This window comes from Homalodisca vitripennis, chromosome 7 (assembly GCF_021130785.1).
Source record: "Homalodisca vitripennis isolate AUS2020 chromosome 7, UT_GWSS_2.1, whole genome shotgun sequence".
Taxonomy (NCBI): domain Eukaryota; kingdom Metazoa; phylum Arthropoda; class Insecta; order Hemiptera; family Cicadellidae; genus Homalodisca; species Homalodisca vitripennis.
In genome coordinates, this window is record NC_060213.1 from 11893491 (window position 1) to 11914867 (window position 21377).

Sequence of the window (21377 nt, forward strand, 5' to 3'; positions counted from 1 at the left end):
GCACAAAAACCTTTAAACCCCTACGCTCGGAAACCGGCTGAGACCCCGTCCCCCCACGGTACCAAGCATGAGGGGGACTGGAATGTGTTCGAGCTATCCGTCAATGTTTTTTTTTTAAAACCCTTTGGGTTTTTTAGAGTTTTTACATTAAAGAAGGTGGAAGTCTAAACAAAGCAAAAATTGGCCCAAAGTTTGTTTATATTTTAAAGTTTTCATCTCTGTTGGGAAAATTCTAAACCCCAATTTGGAGAAGTTTCCCCCTCGCACAATATGCCTTAAGAGAAGGTTTTTGTAATGTGTTTAATCTTTTAGGAGTTTAAATGTAAAAAATTGTTTTAAAAGAACAAGTTAAGTTTTTGGGTTTTTGGCACTTTTTTTGTCAGCGAACGCTTTTCATCTGCCAAAATTCCCCCCACGAAACCCCCATTTTTAAGGCGATTTGCATTTAAAGCGGAAATCCCCATTAGCTTTTAAAAATCAAAAAGAAACAAACTTACTCTACTAAAACCCTTGTTTTTGTTTTGGTTTTAGAAACCAAATTATATTCAAATCGTATTTCATCATTTAAAATTTTAGGAAGGTGGTTTCAAATTTTAGGGGTTTAATTTTAAACTTTTTTTTGGGGTTAATGACAAAACCTATACAATTAGGGTTTTGCAGGGGGAATAATTTGGAAAAATAAATGCCCTATATGTTTTTTAAATGTTAAAAGATAAAAAATAACCAAACTTGGGAATTTCCCCAGTTTTAAGTAAACAAAATTTTTTTTTAACCTCTTTTTTAATTTTTGGACTTAATTATTTAAATTTTTTGGGGAAAACTTGGGGGGTTTTAACCTTTTAAATTGGGGGGTTTGGGGGGGGGGGGTATTTGGGGGATTTGCCACTTTTAAACGGGGGGGGGGGGGGGGAAAAAAAATACAATTTTCGGGGGGTTGGGGGGGGGGGGGGGGTAAATTGGAAAAAGGGGGGTTAAAGGGGGGGGGGGGGGGGGGATTGGGGGGGGGGGACGGGGGTTTTTTTCCTTTTTTTTTTCCTTTTTTACAGGTATTTTTGGGGGGTTTTTTTTTTTTTAAATTTTAAATTGCCCCCTTGATTTTTTTTTGTTTTTTTGGGTTTTTTTTATTTTTTTAAACCCCCTTTCTTTACTTTTTTCAGGTTTTTTTTGTCTCACAAAAAGGAAAACAAATTTTTTATCTAAATAAATTTTAAAATATCCCCTTTTTTCAATTCATTATGGGTTGTATTTTACTCGTGTATCATTATTTTCGTTTAAAGTGTGTGACATTTAGAAAGTTCGTGATGGAATGTGACCCCCTAGCTTTACTGTGGAGAAACCGCAGTGAGAGAGAGAGATGAGGAGAGAGAGAGAGAGAGAGAAAGAGGGAGAGAGGGGGGGAGATGAGGGAGAAAGTCTTTATTCAAAATTTCATTTAAATGATTTGACAAGGAGTCAATGTGCAAAATGTCATTAAAAATCGTCACATGAAGTATACAAATTCAGAATATATTTTAGTTATGAGGGGTTAACACAAAATATCCCACAGTCTCTACGTAAAGGAGATGAACCTCATTTTACAGAGTTTTAAGAAGCGTCGTTTGTGACAGCAACTTCTGAGAGGAGGACTTCATGTTAGGGTAATCTCTCTTCAGTTCTTTGCGGTAGTAGAACATTTGAAAAAGCTCCGCTGTATGCTGGTCGCGGGTTTTTCAAAGAGCGCCAGGGAATAGTGTGTAAGGTAGGTGGAAAACCATGGCCCAAAGTGAGTGTTATGCTAAAAAAAAAAAAGGAATCAGCGTGTCTACGTACGCCTCTTGAGCATGCAGCCGGAAAGTAGCTCAAAACCACCGGTTTTAAAAATGTCCCATAATCTCGGACACGCAGAGGTCCTGCAACTGTCTCGCTATTCCCCAGCCAGCCATGTAGTCGAATCGCTTTCTTTTTGAAGAAGCAGCATTTTCAATTGGTTTGCCAGAATGAGGCCACCTCACAAGGCAATTCCCATAGTTCAAATGGGCTCTCAAAGAGGGCGTGGTATGGAACAATTCTTTGCTGACTTCCATTGAACTGACTGACAGGGTTCTTCTCGGGCGACATAAGGCGCTGTTTAAGCTTCCTGCAGAGGGATGTCGGGACGTGGTTCTTGACACGCAAATTTTCTCATTTGTTTAATTCCTTTCCCCCATATGTTGATATAACACTGAAATCTTTATAAACTAAATAATTATATCTACTAATTTTTGGGCCTTATTCTCTTAAACCATAAAAATTCAAATTTACCACTGTTTCCTTTATTATTTATAGTTAAATAATCCTTACCTTTTGTCCGATTTCAACATTTTAACATCTTGGGGTCAAAATCATTTAGAAGTTCTTTGCAGTACGTGTTCAATAAGGAAATGTATTATAAAAGTAATATTTTCTTATGTGTTGCAAAACATTTAATTTTACATCTGATAGTGCTGACATTGAAGCATTATTGGTCCGATTTTTTTTTACTGTGAAAATCCGGAAATTTGCATTACAATTTTTGGGAAATTAGGTCCATCTTACCCTTAACTTCAAAAGTGAAAATGGATTTGAACTCCCGCAACCACCCTGGGGGTGGTTGCAACTACCCTTTCTCGGGTGTTGGGAACTTGTTTTTTCTTCTAAATTAACCCTCGGATTATCGATAGACGGGGCCCTAATTTTTAAGCTAAAAAATCATCTATACAGTTGGATTTGAAAACACCAATTAAATTTTTCAAGTTTATTGGCAATTTAAAAAAATTCGCCATTTTTTTCACGTTTTTTCATTCGGTTTTTTTTGCAATTATCTCCAAAAGGTATACGTTTTATTGAAAAAATATTTTTAATAACAAAAAATTGTTAGGAGGTAACATAAATAAAACAATTTGGGGGTTTTTTATAAAGGTTTTCTATGTTGCAATATTAAGATAGATATTAAAGAATCAAAGCAAGTTTTTTATTGGGTCTGAAAATTTAACTCGATTTTGTGGTCAATGCCATCTTAGCGGCGAAAACAGTTAGCATTTTTAGGCATTCTAATAAATAATGGGTTTTGTAAGTGTTTGAAATAAGCTTTTTATAATGAGCACTATTAATAAGTCTTTTTTGCACGTTAAATAAGTGAGCTGTTATTGCAAATTTAAGGAGGAGCATCTAATTGTTTTTTCTTTTTAAATCAATGGGGTTTCATATGTTTTTGGGGGGGGGGGCCCAATTTTCCACCAAAATAAAACTAATCGTTTATCCGCCTAGAACTAACTTTATTATGTGAGTTTGATAGGATTTTTATCAGTTTGGGTGCTTTCAGGATACTATATTTTTCAATAAAAAGCACGATTAAAAAAAAATTCAAATTAAAAGAAAAACCATCTTTTTATAATATATCCAAAATTGACGACAATTTACGTAATAAAAGTGTGATGAATGGGAAAAAAATTTAGGTTATTTTTCTGAAAAACAACATTTGGGGGTTTTTTGGGTTTTTTATGTCAAACAAAAATTGACAGAGATGTTGGATTGTTTAAAGAGAGCGCCGTGCAGCGCAATCACAGCCTATCTTAAGCCCTTTAAAACCTTCACCGTTTTGGGAAAAAGGTTTTTTTTTTTACTTCATATTGCAATTGGAAGGATGTTGTAAGCTCTCTGAATTACCATTTACAATGGTTTTTTATAAAAATTTGTGTTTGATAGAATGGAAATTGAAGGAGTTATGGTCCAAAAACTTATTCATATTTTTTTCTACTTAGTAAACTGAATATTTCGGTGTCTGTGAATATCTGGAGCAATGTCGAAAGTTCGCAGGATAATAGAGACCCAAAAACTATTGAAATGTGTTCATATCATAAATAATATGGTCACATATTTTTTTGAAACGTAGGCATGAATTACATTACCAACGTTCTGATATGTATATTTAACACATTTTTGAGTGAATTTTATCATAATTTGTAAATAATTTATCATTAAATGGTTCATTTTTTACTCTAAATTAATTTATTTTTAAATTTATATATATCAATATTTATTTACTGTTTAATTTAGGGGTAGTTTTAAGGGTTAGAAAAGCTTAGAAGTATGATAATCATTTTGAGAGTGTGTGGAATAATATTTAAATCCTTTTACAAAAATTTGTTTTTAATTTTTTTATCAAGGGGGTAGCTAGTAGTTTTCAAGGGTTTGGAAAGGGGTTTGCCTTAAAAATTGATAATTATTATAGAGTATTATAAAATAGTACTTATTCTATACTTACCATTCTTTTTATGTCTTACCAAAGTTATTTTTTTTTTTTTTTTTTTTTTTTTTTCAATTTAGGGGTTGTTTTGCACAAGGAGTTGTACAGATTTTCAAGCGGGTTTGAAAATGAATTTTAATATGATGTAGGGTAATTGTGTTAGAAAACACTTTTACAATTTCACCACTTATTACTATTATACATGTTTTCTAGCGTTTAAAAAATGGTTCAATTTCAATTTTTCCCATGTAAGGGGTTTTGTTTACACCACCTTAAAACTAAATTGGGCGAGTTCAGATCATTTTCACTTTTGAAGTTAAAGGGGGTAAGATGAGCCTAATTCCAAAATTTCATGCAAATGCGGTTCCACAGTAAAAAAAATTCGGAGGTAAGCCACCGTTTATTTTTCGCTTCAAATGACTGCACTATGAGAGGCAAATGGCTTAGTATAATAGTGAATGTCAATCCGCGGGGTTCACGCCGTAAAATTTCCTAAAAAACAAAGGGGTTTAAACTTCCTAGTCTGAAGGAAGGAACTATAGTATGAAGGACAATAATGAAGCTCTGTGAAATTTTTTTCAAACATTAATAAGCAACACATTAATTATTTCAAGTGTCCATGGTTTAGGGGAGAATCAGATTGTAAGGGGAAACGTTGTGACAGGTTTTGGGTATAAATCTGATTTTAAATGTTAATATACAGGGGTTGACCCAAATTACGTTCGGGAACCTCTCTATGTTTAATGTTTGATGAAACCACAATATAAAGAAATATACCAAAGTTCCACACGTGCAAACTAGAGATAGTATCGCCACACATCTACCCCAAGTTACCGACCGGGGATTTAAAAAAAAAAAATCCTTTGGAGGAGGAACGGTCCACACGGAGCTCAGGACAAAATTCTTAAATATAGCATCATAGGTCAAGTTTTGGTTATCGATAACTTAATAGGTCTTACTTAGCAGAGTTTAAACAATGTTTGCAAACCGGCGACTTAAAAGGGTTGATTCATTCAGTAGTGTATAGCTACTTGAAATTTTAAAACCAAATTGAACCGTATGTAAAACTATAAGGTATTACAAGTAAACCACCCAATTTTTAAGTACCTGTGATCAAAGTAAGTAGTTCAAAATGTTTCCCCCTGCCCATCATCTGACAATGTAGTAATTGAAGCACAGGAATCAGATAATTATTACCAATAACACAAAACCACTGTCCTATAATTGTGAAAGTGGCACTATTGAGTCAATACAACAGCATCCACAGAAAAGAAACGTAACGTTTAGGCAGGTATTATAGGAAATCAAATTATGAGCCCATTATTTTATCAATGGTAATTTAAATGGTGACTCGTAATCTAGCAATGCTCCAAAAATTGAGATAATTCTTAACCTGCACTACACATGCTGCTTCTTTGGTCGACAATTTCAAAGAATTTATTTCCAACAAGATGGCGCGCCACACCACACTTTCCCTCTTTTCCCTTGTTAGAGTAATACTTGGATACAAACATTCCTTTCACAGAATGGATTGGAAGACGATACTTGGTGCAGTAGAGTGTGGCCTGCCTCCTTTCTCCTGAATTTATCTCCGCAGGATTTTTTTACTTTGGGGATACCTCAAAGATAAAAGTTTATCGTACTAAGCCTCTAGATTTTGGCGCACCTGAAGAAATCTCATAGTCCAAGAAGCTCCAAGATGGATTTTCCTCGTGGACTCCCTTCCACAAGAACGCAGTGGGATGGACTTACAAACTGCCTATGACATTGCCAGACGATGGCGAGGGGAACATTTTGAACACTTAACTTTGATCATCAGGTACTTTAAAAATTGGTTGGTTTTACCTGTAAATACTTAACTAATTTCACATTTTTCCAATTGTATTAAAATTCAAATAGGCTATAACCTATTGAATGAATCCACATTTTAAAGTGCCGGTTTGCGGCACTGTAATCTGCCTAAGTAATGACCCTTAATTTGATACCAAAACTTGACCAATTTGCTGGCTATTTAATACATTTTGTCTGACTCCGTGCGGGCCGTCCCCAAAGGGATTATGTACTGGTCGGTAATTGGGCAGCATGTGTGCGTTTATATACTACACCAGTAAGCACGTTGTGAACTTTGGTATTTTCTTTCTATTTGTGGTTCAAAAAAATAAAAAAGGAGGATCCAGACTTAAATTTGTCACCCGTTTGTATATACGACCACCTACACGGGCTGAATTTGCCTAGCTGTCTCGATCAAAAACTATCATACTGTCGGAACACTTTATTTCAGTCACTAGAGAATACTTTTTCTGTCACTTGTTATCTACTTCCTAGTGTTAATGATATTTCCACCGCTACTAGTTTGACTTGGTAGAAATACCACTTTAGTAAAGGAAGCCACTTGTTTCTCATGTACACTGGACGAATTTCTTGCTTAATTATGTTGCGTAAATTTGTTAATTTGTTTGTTTTTTTGCGGACTGTTAGTGCGGGTCCTCTCAGATCTTCAAAATCCCGAGCATATATCACCAGATTATCCCTCCCTCTGGAAATAATATTTGTAGACACTAGTACAAAGTTTTTGCGTGAATAAGGAAGCAGGCAAGCGTTTAGAGACTGTGTTATACCGTCGTCCGTGTTTTCTGCTAATGTGCACTAACTGAGGTTATAACCAATGAACATTATTCCTTACTCACGCTTGCTGTTCATCCGAAAAAGAGTGAACCTAAATGTCCAGATCTTTGAAAGTGGTTAAGTAAAATGGTTTGCTTTAGCACACAAAAAACCATTTCTATCTTATGGCCTTGTGGATATTCTCGTATGAATTAAAAAATAAGAGCCAGTAGAAAGCGGCTTAGGAAAGAAGAGAAAGGCGCAGGCGCTTGTCCGTCTTTTCATTTCAACTGCTTTCATTCTGAATGTCAAGCTCAACATGAACCCATGATGAGGGCCGGGGTGTGCCAGGGAGACAAGACGCAGAGACAAACTGCCGTTGTGGAAAACACTTACGTTTGGCATTCTCCAAAAGCAGGTGTCCATTTTTTAATCAATAATATTGCCAACTTCCATAAAAAAAATGCACCAACGTCTAAAGGCGTTTTAAAGCCGTCTTAAACACACTTTTTTTAGCGTCGATAGAATTTTTTAAAATTTTCCGGGGATTTTTTTACGTGTATTAACTGGGAGCCCACCCTTTTTTAAAACAGTGACCCTGGCGTTTGAACAATGGTGTAGTAAATTTTCGAATGACTGGAGTGAATGAGTGCAAAATTTGTATGTGTGAAGTGCAACACTCTGGTATGGTTGTATCATTTTTATATTAGGTGGCCGACTTTTATTATCATATATTTTAATTGTATACGGTAGTAAAAGATTTTAATTTGAATTGTGTTTTATCTTCGTTAGTTCTGACCGTATTTGTAATTTGTGCTCTTGTCTCTGCCTCAGTGGCATCGCCTTGGGTTCATCATTCTTTTCCAGTCTGGACTTGATTCCATTCGTCTCTAGTAAATATTATTTGTGGACTTTAAAATGGCTTTCCCAATAGCCGCACTTATTACTTGTTAGGCTTATTTTACACTTGAACAAGAGGGAAGATTTCAAATCCCCGAAATGTGGTCCCAACACCATTTTGATAACATACAGTTTTATATTTTAAAATCAAAACCTCGCTTCTTTAAAAGAAATACATAGTTTCAAGTTCCTTGTTATTACACAACTTGAATAGATGTTACGAGGAACCCGTATTTTACGAATACCCTCAAACACACAGCAGCACCTAGCAAAAAATTTCTAAAATTTAAAAAATATCATTTAATGCGTTCTATTTAAAAAAAACCAAAAACTGTTAATTTATTTGGGATAAAAACGTTTATAAAAAGAACTCACTCCCAGAACAAGTGTAAGGTGAGGTTTAATAGATGATTTTGAATCAAACTACAGGATATTACTTCTTTCACATTATTTAATCATTACTAACTGTTACGTGAGATATAACATGCGCTTCTCTTTCTAGAAATTTGTTATTTTGCTACACGGTGTAATATGATGAAGATATACTTTGAAATATTCAATATGGGGGCCCTTCAACCTCTATACGCCCTGCAAGTTAACTTGATTTATGAAGAAACCCCCTTGTCTTTGCTGAAAAGGAAATGATATTCTTAAATACAATATTGGCTGAGGAATAAAAATATTGAGTAGCCTACATTGTTTCAGGTGGGTTATACATAAATGTACATTCCTCGTTGGTCCTCATAGTTATACATTGATTTTCATTTTTATCTGTAAATTGTTTTTCAGCATACCATATTTTGAAGATTTCTTGTACTTTTGGTAACAAATTGGAGGGACCGTTAAAAACAAAAAATCCGAAAAATTCTCTTTCCAATTCAAAACTATGAGGTACAAAGAAAACACATTTTTTTCAAAAATCACTACTCGTATACTAAATGTAATAGATGTTTTTGTAAAGTTGTTTCCGAAGTATTGTAAACTCGCCTATTTGAATCAACATTTGTCGGCGGTGAAACCCGGTATGAATAAATTAAGTTGATAAATGATGTATAATTAGCTACCACATAGACATTGTAAGCTCACACAGACCATGGCATATCTGTCTGAATATTTAGGGTATATTGAAAAAGAATCGGTTTTCACATTAAATTTCGTAGGATTGCAGTGTATTGCAGACAACAGGAAAAACTGACTGGGGCACAGAGCATCACACTACTAAACAAATACGTTAGAATATAGTGACTATGTTAGGGATGTGCTATGGGAAATAGCTGATTGTAAAGTACTAGTTTTTAAATTTAAATAGAAAATTTAAAATCTGATGTTAAAATTGTCTTGGATAAAGTTGCACTAGAGTAAAATATAAAAATAAGTTTTCAAAACAGTATTCTTAATTATTGTTGTAAATTATTTTGCAATAGTAAAATTTTTACTTAGGTATATGAAATTTATCATAAATTTAATTAAGATTTAATGTTCTCCAGATGCTACACAAAATCCAAAATACGTGTTATGTCATATAATTCCTCTTATAAAACATTTTTTATACCCATTCTCATCATTTCTACAAACATATAATGTAGACTTATGTTGAAAAAAGTAGGAACAATATAATAACGCTTGTCTGTCCTATTTTTCGTTTGGAACAAAATTTTGTATTTAAATTGAATACAAGTTGTTGAATGATTTATAACAACTCAAAACTTTAACAACTGTTTTAGTAGCACAACTGTCTAAATAAATTATCTTAGTTTTAGATAACGTTTTCGTAAGATAATTAATTTTTCTATTAGGTATTAAAAATTGCAGGTCATAATAATACCGAAGTTTCAAACTGTAATAGCTAGAAAACAATATGTCCTATGAAAAAAAAGTATGTTTATAGTAAGAAATATAGATTATAGATAAAAATTTTTTATATTTGTAATTACCACGATAAATAATTGTGGTCAACTAATGTTGTTAACCTTCTGACTAATTATCAGCAGAATGCGCGAACGTTTTATTTTAAGTTTAAACATAGATTTTACAAATACTAGCTAAAAGAGTTTTTGTTTAATTAACTTGTTCGGCAGCTGATGGACATATTTGGTTGGTGAATTTGACCTGTATTTCAAAAATTTTATTGTTTAGTATTAATGTAACCTAAATACCCATTATTTACATAAAAGATAGTTATTTAATTATGGCATTTAATTTTGGTATTTTTTAACTGTAAATGAGATTGTGTAACTAAATGCAAATTTTAAAAAACTCAGGCTGTGGCCTGCGTGAATTTGAAATAATCAGTTAGGTTACAATTTGATGTGATCCAAAAAAAAAAAAAACAAATTGGAATATTTGCATGTGCAGGTTTACAGCTCCATAATGTTTTAAATATTTGAATTTAAGAGGCGCAGTAACAACGTTAAGAAATACTTCATTGCATTAGGGCAAGTAAGCCAATAACAACAATGACAGTACCTTCTTTGCATGGATTATTTATAACTCTACAGTAACATTTGTAGGGTATCCAATTACTCGGTGCGGGTAGAGTGTATAAAAAGAATAGTAATAAAAAGTAAATGAGAATGGGTTTTAGCTAGTTGGCTGTAAACACCCCAACGCACGCAAATGTATCATAGTATGTATACCATAACAGTAAACTTTGTAAGGTACCAATCACATCGTGTGCGGTTAGTGTATAAAATGGAATGTAATACAAGTAAATGAGAATGGTTTTACCTGTGCTGTAAAATCCAATCGCCACGCCTAATGTATCATAGTATTATACTCTACAGAACACTCTGTTAGCCGGTACCAAATCACTTCCGGATGAGGGTGGTGTGATAATGAATGTAAATAAATGTAAATAGAGAAATGGTTTACCTGTGCTGTAAACCCATGCACGCCTAATTGTATCATAGTATCATAAACCTCATGACAACTGTTGGTATATAATTTCCAGTACAGAATACACTGTAACGTAACAATGTTATTTATAGAAGTAGAGCCTCCTCGTTTAGTGCCACTAGTTATCTCTAGTTTTTACACCGTTAATGTAATATACTTTAGGTATGCAATACATATATCGCAACTAATCTAGTTGTGCCACCTTGTAGCACATGAGGTGTTACATTATTATATACAATGTGGACGATTCTCCAAACCCTTTTAAAATGCATCGCGTGGCGGTTTTGGTAAGCCAATAGTGCAGTTACGTCTTATGAGTTTTTAATATTAATACGGAGATAAGTCTTGGCTATTACAGCCTGAATAGTAAATTCTAGTATTTTTTTTAATTTCTTGGACCAAACCTGGGAGCAGCTGTTAAATTATCAATGACTTGCTGGCAAAATAGATATTCAATAATTTTTGAATACTAAAAGTCTGGGATTCCAAGAGAGAATCCGCGTCTCCGGTAACGAGGCCTTCGTTTGTTAGCTGGAGCAACCACGTTGAGACAAAACTAAATTGAGGCAAGGGGTAGGGATTTAGTGTTACAAAACGATGTGGCACTGCCTCCTGTCGGGCGTCACTACAAGACGCGTACACGGATCCCCACCAAACGAAAGACGTTTGGGAAATTACTGTAATAACTATTCTTGTGAAACTTTACTCGACAAAATATGAATGATGACCCTTTCCTTTACCGTACTGATAGAAACATCCAAACATACGAATGTTGGTCGCATTATATACGATGTGGCCACTACCACCTTGTCTGGGCGTCACTACAAGAACGTACATCCTCTTGTAATAAAAAAACAGTATAGCCACAATCCAGCCCTTCTAATTTGGCTGAATTTATTCTTGTTTCGGCCCCCATACAGTCAGATAATGGCCCGAAAAACATATTTTTTTTATATAACTCTGAACACAATTAGTTCTTTATAACTATAGTTAAAATTCTCTGCTGTGGCAACCCCACTGAGATGAGACTTACATTTCGTAAAGTATCTATAGAAAAACGCAGGACAAGATACCTTGTGGAAATATTCCCTACAAATTACTCCACTTTATTTTCCAATTTTTTGCAAAACGAACCGTTTTTTTTTGTTTTCACTCCTTGGAAAATACTGGTGCAGTACATATAAAGACTCAACACTTTAAGTATATTAAAGATATGGAGGAGATTACATTAAACCGGCAAATATGTCATAACAGAGAACTTACTAAGAAAGTTAATTTTTTTTAATATGGGGGGGGGGTCCTTATCATTTATTGATAATAATACATATTAAAAAGGACAATTACACTGCTTCTAGAGTGGACCAGGATATTCAATGGCTTGGTTAGGTTTGAGAGACAGAGGGTTGCCCTCATGCTCAAGAAACTATGAGGACAGGGACAGAATGGGACACTGTCCCTCAGCCATCGTTATCTTTTGGAGATGAAGATCTGTTTAGTAGTTCTGTTTTAGCCTTTAATCCAGTGAACTCCCAGAGAAGACCAATACATGTTTGGGTTTTGAAAAAAATATTTCATCACGGGAAAAAAGAATACACCTACTCCATAACAGTTTTTATCCGAAGGTAAAACCATTATTATCCAACACCCGTTTCCTTTTTTACCACACGATATCTATCTCCCCTTTTACGGTTTGTGATGTGCCACTCTTGGACATCCATTTTAGTGGTTTATCTAGATTTAATTTAACGCCATCGTGATTAATAATGTACGCTGTATATAAGTTACACACTGGCAAGTACTAAACTAACCAACCAAATTAATACTTCAGAGGAGGATTAGATAAAATATCACCTACTTTTTTGATAACTCTCGATTCCAAAAATACCTACCTAGACGAAATCCCATCAAGTTTTAACACATAAAGTCGATTAACCCCGAAACAAAGAGACACTACCCCCCTTACTGAAAACACTAGTACGTATGATGAGCGTTTGAACGAAAGGACTATAAATACTAGAACTGCTAATAACAAATCAAAATTTATCGTATGTCTCTCTTTGTATATGTCTGTCTATCCACACGATAACTCGAAATCGAACTTACCTCTAGATTTCTAAATTCCGTGTGAATCAATTCATTTCTAATTTCATTGTATGTCATCTCATACTCATAACAATTTGTAATAGATTTATTCTATTTGCTGTAAAAAATTCATATAGTGGACCAAAGTTAAGGCAGTTATAAAGTTTTGTTTTTAAATTTGTTTTTCACTGTCAGGTCCCTTAAAGGCCGACCTGGAAAATCAAGAATTTTGACGTTACCCAACGTATTCTGCTCATCCTCCTGAACAAAAATACATATGGTTTTAGGGGGTGTATTCGTAAATAGTTAAGTTTTTAATGTTTTTAAATGTCCTGTTGGTGTGCGGTGTCTGGATATCTGTAAATAATATGCGGCTGGGACTGATAGCGTATCTGTTATCTGAGCACTCTGGGGCAGAAGTCAGTGCTTCACAAGATATCGTGTACTGTAGTTTCGATCCAGTGTGCGTGACAATATTATGATCAACCATCCACTAGTTCGACGAATCGTAGTGAGTTGTGTGTGTGTGTCGGAGTGTTTTCTCGGGCATGTTAAGAGTTTACGTTTTGTCCGACAAGAGATTATTTCCTTTTTAATAGAACATGGAATTTTTAATTATGAGTGTATTTGTTCGTCGTGCGGTAGCGTATTGTTTTCAAACGGGAGACTTTGATGTTTCGTTGTGACAGAAAAATTCGAAAAAATAGTAAAAAAGTGTTTTAAATGTTGTAATTTTGTAAATTGGCCCGAGCAGGTTCTTTTTTTAAAGAACGCGCTTAGCCAAAGAGACATATTTTTGGTTTGGTGACCACGTGGTTGCATTTGAAGCCATCAAGACAGCGCAATATTTAATTGGAGTTTGGCCTTCTGCTCATTCTGTGGGACACACTAGAACACACACATACACACACACACACACACACACACACACACACACACACACACACACACACACACAACACACACACACACACACACACATACACACACACTACACATTTACACATACGTGGTCTCTATTAATGTCCATTTATAAACTTATATTTTGGGTTTTCATGATTTATAAAGTTTTTCATACTATACATAATTGCTTTTGCATTACAGAAAGCAATACCAGTAGTATACTATGGCCGTTTCTGGGACAAGGCACCTGAGACCGGTTCTAGGACAAACCGTGTGAGACCGAATCTGGGACAGAAATTGTTAGAGAGCGGTTTCAGCGACTAAGAGTGTGAGAATGGGTGGTCACCACCCGCGCCGCGCGAATCACCACGCATGTCATCGCTGTCCCGTCACCGCCACCGCGCAGACACCATGCGTTGTTACTGTAAGTATACAAGCAATCGGCACGCGCCTCGTCATCACCGCGCCGCGCGACTGCTGAATCGTCACCGCCACCGCGCCGTGCGAGACACCGCGTGTTGTTTCTATAAGTATACAAACAATCGGTACACGCCTCTTCACTGTCCAGTCACCGCCGCGCCGCCGCGCGAGACACCGCACCTTATAAATTACTAGTTTGGTATACTGTAAGTGTATTGTGGATAGTATCAGGAATTAATGAAGCAGAAAAGTCGGAAAGAAATCCTGCTTCGAGCATTAGAGGTTCATAAACCCGTGGTTAAGCGATTCCCTAAGAGAAAAATTGTAACTTTGGGTATTATATGATTTGTGGGCTGCAGACCTTGTTGTAATGATTAGGTTTTCAAAGGAAAGTGATGGATTCAGATATATACTTAATGTAATTGATACGTTTTTCAAAATATGCGTGGTCAGAACCATTAAAAAACTAAAGGCTCACAAGAGGTTACTAAATCATTTGCTAAAATATTAAGAAGAGCGAAATTGGTTGGTCACAAACCCCCGAACCGTCTTCACACGGATAAAGGACGAGAATTTGTTAATAAGGAATTTTGAGAGTTTTTACACAAAAAATCTAATAAAGTTATACCCATACTGAAAATGAGGAAAAAAGTGCCATTATAGAGCATTTCCATAGAACTCTCAATGAAAAAATGAAAGTGTACTTTGAAATTCAAAACTCTTTTAGATGGGTGTCACATTTACAGAAGCTTCTACGTCAATATAGCTTCAACAGTAAATTTCATAGCACTATAAAGATGAGCCCATCAGAAGTGAATTCAAGCAATGAACAAACTTTAAGAAACATGTACGGAAACACTTGACGATGTCTAGTATTCAGACCCAGACTTTCGGTTGGAGACCGCGTAAGAATTATAAAGAAAGATGTATTTGCAAATAAATACCGCAGAAATTGGACAAGAGAATTTTTTTGGATTGTGGCTATCAACAAAACTTGCCCTGTTATCTACAAAATCGCAGACCAGTCTGGTGAGGAAATAATAGGATCGTTTTACGAAAAAGAGTTACAAAAAACTATGTTCTAGTTCAGAGTCAAATGTATTAATAATGCTCTCATCCTTCCTTCCACCCATCCCACTCACCCACCCTCTTCCTACTCCTCTTCCTTTTGGAGTCAAATGTATTAATAATGCTCTCATCCTTTCTTTCCACTCATCCCACACACCCACCCTCTTTCTACTCCTCTTCCTATTCTCATCCATCCATACCTCATCCTTTTCCTTCGTCAATCGCCCATACAATAAGAGAGTAACCAGCTCTACAATAATGGCGTTTTCTACTGCAAGCAAGCAAACAGCATTTCTCAATGTGTCTACGGATGGTCTTCGAAGATCATCAGTCAAGAAATGTCCGAATTGTGGAACAGAGGTTTACTGCATCTAACCTATCCCGCCACAAAAAAACAAAGAAGTGTATGTCAGCGTCAAATCCACCAGCTCATGCTTCTTCCAACGGATTCAATGGAAGACCTCCTTCGATGAAACAATTATGTTCAAAATGTGGTGCTGAAGTCAGGAATTCCTCCATGTCCCGCCATAAAAAAACAAAGAAATGCATGTCCACGTTAGACAGACAAACTCTGGATTTTGATATGTCTATGTTGGAAAACTACGCTGAGGCTGTGAGTGACAATCAATTCCAGAACGTAATTGCTGATTTTGATATGTCTATGTTGCCAGAGTCCTATTCAAATCTCAGACCTGAAGATCAAAATGTGATTGCTGATGTTGATTTGTCTATGTTAAAACACTCCAGATTTCTATTCCAAAATTAGAACTATAATTGGCCCATCTACAGCTGACGCTCCAAAGTTTGAACCACCAGTAAAAAGGATACACCCCGATTCATCGAAAATTAAATCAGTACTTGGTCCACCACCATTTGAAGTTCCGGATAAGTCAGACTATTCACTGCATATACCATATAGTCATGTATACAATTCACCACTACATTTCCCAGATAGTCCCAACATACAACTTGCTTAGTCCGACCGATGTACGTGCTCAAATAAAACCCCAGAAGAAACTATGTCCAAAATGCAGTAAGGAAAATAACGGTTTCCATCATGGCTCGGCACCAAAAATCTCAGAAATGTGCCAGCAAACAGCATGGTATGACATATAACGAACGTCTGAAAAAGATGGAAATCAAACCAGCTCCTAAAAGTAAAATGTGCTGGATTTGTGAAACACCAATAGAGTCATCCAACTGGAACCGTCACAAACAATCGAAACGCCATATCCGTTTGTCAGCATTTCATGAAGGTCCTGGATACAGGAGTGAAATATTACCCATTACGATACAGACACCAAGACTGCCGGCACCTACTCCAGACATCAACATGCTGGTAAAGAAATACCCGCCGAAACGACCAAGGGAAGTCAAACAAGTACCGAAGGTCAATACAAACGACATAGCTCTTGAAGCGATGATCCGAAAACCGACTAGACCACAAAAGATTCTTACAGGTGTAAAAAAGATTATTAGTGAGACACCGACTAGTACAAGTGAGAATTCGATTAGCCCTACCTTGGAAGAGAGACAGCTTCTGTCTGAAACAGAATCACCTTCAACACCTCATCTGGTTCCGGTACGTACTTCAGAGGAGTCACAGACAATACTTGATGAAATATCAGAAGTCCAGTCGGCATTCACGGGAAGATTGAAAACGTATGTGGTTATGAACAAACGTGGGATCAAAGATCCAAAAATGTTTCTTGAGATATCAAACCACTCATTGTTGAAAAACTTCAGGAAGCTGTAAAAATAAAAATTTTTTAAGGTAAACATGGTTTATCATGCTGAATTCAAGAAAATAATAGACGATGTGGAGGTGACTTAAGTCATGAACTTTAAAACAAAAAATGAAATTCTTTACTCGACAACGTCTCTGTCTGACTATTATAAATCAGCAAAACTTAAGATGTTGGTTGAGATGGAGGAGTTTGAGGCAAACGGTTCTCAATGGTCACTAAAAAAGTGTGAAAGAGTTGGAGATCAGAGTCAACTGATACGTTCCTTTTCCACGGATCCAGCTATGTGGTTCTACCAAAACAGATTCAATCCAAAAAGGCTGTTATTAATGTAAAAAACGAAGATCAGAAATGTTTTATGTGGTCTATTCTGGCAGCTTTACATCCAGTTAAGGTTCATCTAGAAAGAATCAGCAATTACGAACCTTTCAAACGAGAGCTACTTCATGCACTAGCAACTTGCGAATGCCCCATGAAACTTGATGATATAGCAAAGTTCGAAAAGACGTAGTGAAAATTTTCTGTTAATGTCTATGCTTATGATGACAAGTTCGATATATTCCCGCTGAGAATAACTGATAACGAGATGGAAAAACATGTTAATCTACTGTTTATCAGAGAAAAAAACAAACACTCACTACTGCTGGATCAAAGATATGTCCCGTTTGGTTAGTTCACAGATCTCACGAAATGGACATAAGATGTGGATATGCAATAGGTGTTTGCAACATTTTACGAGAGAGGATTTACTCATGAACCATAGACAAGACTGCAACACACACGATGCTGTGAAATTGGAACTACCAGATCCAGGAAACTGTAATTAGATTTAAAGATTTCAATTGCTCAATGAGAGTGCCCTTTGTGTATTACGCAGACTTTGAATGCTGTCTGGCACCTATTTCAACATGTCAACCGTGTAAAGTGGATTGTAATGGTAATCATCAGTCGTTCACTATTAAATATCAGAAACATAATGCCATTTACTTCTGTATGTATGGGGTGTCATAGGACGGCTTTTCCAAACCACCGATTAAATACTTTGGAGACGATGCTCCACATGTATTTGTAAAATCATTGATTGAGGAGTCGATAAGGATTAATGAACTTTACAAGAGTGAAGCAATAGTCTCCATGCAGTTGATGACAAAAGAGGGACAGGAAAGGTTAGAATCTACTACTACGTGTCATATCTGTGGAAATTATCTTGGTGATGATCGTGTTAGAAACCATAACCATTTGACAGGTTTGTTTAGAGGAGCAGCTCACAACAAATCTAGTGTAACATCGATTTAAAAAAACCTAGGTTCATTCCTGTTTTGATTCATAATTTAGCATGTTACGACACACACCTATTCATTAAAGAATTTGGTAAGTTCAAAATCGCATATCATTGATACCCAACAACGAGGAGCGGTACATTTCCTTTACGGTCAGTGTGGAAGGTGGAATTGAACTACAATTCATCGATTCATTCAAGTTCATGTCACAAAGTCTCGATAGGTTAGAAAAGAATCTGACTAGATCTCAAATCAAACACATCTCAACATATTACAGTGGTAAGGACCTCAATTTATTGCTACGAAAAGGAGTGTACCCTTACGACTACATGGACACTGTAGAAAAATATAGTGAAACATCACTACCTAGTCAAGAAGGATTTTACAATAGACTGAATAAACCACACATAACAAATGAAGATTACAAACATGCGTGCGATGTATGGACCGCCTTTAACATTCAGAACATGAAAGAATATACAATGCTATATAACGAAACCGATGTCTTGCTGCTTGCAGATGTTATGGGAAACTTCAGGAATGTATGTCTCAATACATACAAATTAGATCCTGCATGGTATTTCACATCACCTGGGTTGGCTTGGAACGCAATGCTAAAAATTACAAAAGTCGAACTGTCCCTATTGACTGACATCGATTTGGTACTCATGGTTGAAAAGGGTATTCGTGGTGGTATTTCACAGTGTTCTCATCAATATGCGAAGGCAAACAATCCCTACATGAAAGGACTACGACAAATCGAAACCAAACAATTATCTCATGTACTTGGATGCAAACAATCTGTATGGGTGGGCAATATCTGTAAAACTACCATATGCAAACTTTCAGTGGAGCAGTACAGACATTGATGTAATGAAAGTTAGTGACGATTCACCCACAGGCTACATATTAGAAGTTGATTTGGAATATCCTGAAGAACTACACGACGTACACTCTGATCTACCTCTCGCTCCAGAACGTAGAGTCCCACCAGGATCAAAAATGGCAAAGCTTCTGACAACTCTCTACAGCAAAGTATGTCGTACACTACAAAAATATAAAGCTTTATTTGAGTCTGGGTATGAAACTAAAACATGTTCATAGAGTTCTTAGTTTCAGTCAAAGCAATTGGTTGCAACCGTACATTAATCTGAATACCATGGAGCGTACAAAGGCGAAAAATGATTTTGAGAAACACTTTTAGAAACTTATGAACAACTCAGTTTTTGGAAAAAACTATGGAAAATATGAGAAATCGTGTGGACATTCGTTTGGGTACTAAATCCAAATTAGTGGAAAGATGGGTTAGCAAACCGAACTTTAAGAGTCGAACCATCTTTACAGAAAACCTAGTTGCTGTACATTTTAGTAAGAAAAACTTTTATTAAATAAACCTATTTACGTAGGTATGATTATTCTAGACATATCAAAGACACTGATGTATGATTTCCACTACAATGTAATGAAAGAGAAGTATGGATTTAATATAAAAATGGTGTATACCGATACCGATTCCCTGATATATGACATCAAAACGAAAAACTTCTATGAAGACATGAAACATTTAATTGGATTATTTGATCCAGTTAAGTGACTACCCTAACCCCAACCAATATGGGCTTCCCAACGTAAACAAAAGAGTTCTGGGTAAAATGAAAGATGAAATTAATGGTCGAATCATGAGAGAGTTTGTAGGACTACGATCCAAGATGTATGCGAGCAATATAGAAGACAACCATTTCATAAAGAAGTCTAAGGGCGTGAAAAAAGCTGTAATTGAAAATTAAATTACCTTTAGCAACTATAAAGTCTGTTTGTTTAGTAGCATCGAGCACTACAAAACGATGAATACAATTCCGAGTCAAGCACACAATCTCTACAGCGTAGAACTCCATAAAGTGGTACTTTCATCAAAGGACGACAAGCGTTTCGTACTCGAAGACAACATCCGAACCCTAGCATGGGGTCATCATAGAATATGCGAAAACTGTTAAATTTTAAATGTATCTAAAAGAACATACTATGGAAATTCAAGTGTATTGCAGAGAGAAATTCGAAGACCAATTTTTACCAAGACCGTTACGGTGTCTTATTGTAGGACCGTCTGGGAGTAGTAAAACGAACTTGTTATTGAATCTATACCTGTTTAGTCGTTCAATAGAACAACCTTCATATGTAGATCTGCGTGCACAATACAGTAGATTAGAAAAAAGCCTTAGAAGACACGTAGCGTTTTTTCTATTCGTCCTGTCAAGATCTCATTTCTATCGATGACTGCAAACCAAACTCACTTGTGGTATTCGATGACTGCCTCCTAGAAGAGCAAACTAAAATCAAAGACTATTTCATTAGAGGACGTCATAAAGGGATTTCTTGTGTCTACCTGAGTCAGAGATATGGTCGGGTTGATATGCAGGTCATACGAAACAATGTTAATCTGTTGTGTCTGTTTTACAATGAACAAGTACTATACAAAGAGAGCGTTCCAGGACTTTGTAGGTTCTGACATGACTTTCAACCAATTTGAGGCTCTCTGTTTTGAGTGCTGAAAAACACCTCATGGATTCAAATCTATTAATACAACAGCTAAACCACAAAAAAGGAAATACATGTGCAATTCAAAAAGGAAACTAAGTGTTGAATAATACTTCGTTGTACAACGTTACAGCAAACGTGATTTGACGTTCCAGTATAAACGTAAGTTGACGTATAAACGTAATTTGACGTTCCAGTATAAACGTAAATTGACGTTCCAGTATAAACGTAATTTGACGTTCCAGTATAAACGTAATTTGATGTTCCAGTATAAACGTAATTTGATGTTCCAGTATAAACGTAATTTGACGTTCCAGTATAAACGTAATTTGACGTTCTAGTATAAACGTAATTTGACATTCCAGTGTAAACTTGACTTGAAAGAATTGAAGAATAACTGATTTATTACTATAAGTATACAACATGGCGAATAAACTAGATGCAAAAGAAGCAAGGCGACTTGAAAAAATTCAGAGTGTCTTGGCTGCAAAGTTCTAACGTGCTGAACAGGATGAATTAAAAAATTTCTCAAACAAAAATACTATATCATCAAATGCTAATGAGACGTCTGCCAATCGTAACATATCAATAACACATGATCGACCGCTCACTGTTTCTAAAGCTAGAAAGTTGGATGAGTTAAACCGGAAATTACAAAGTGAGTTTGCTCAGACCCATTTCAAAGAGTTAGAAGATGTTCGT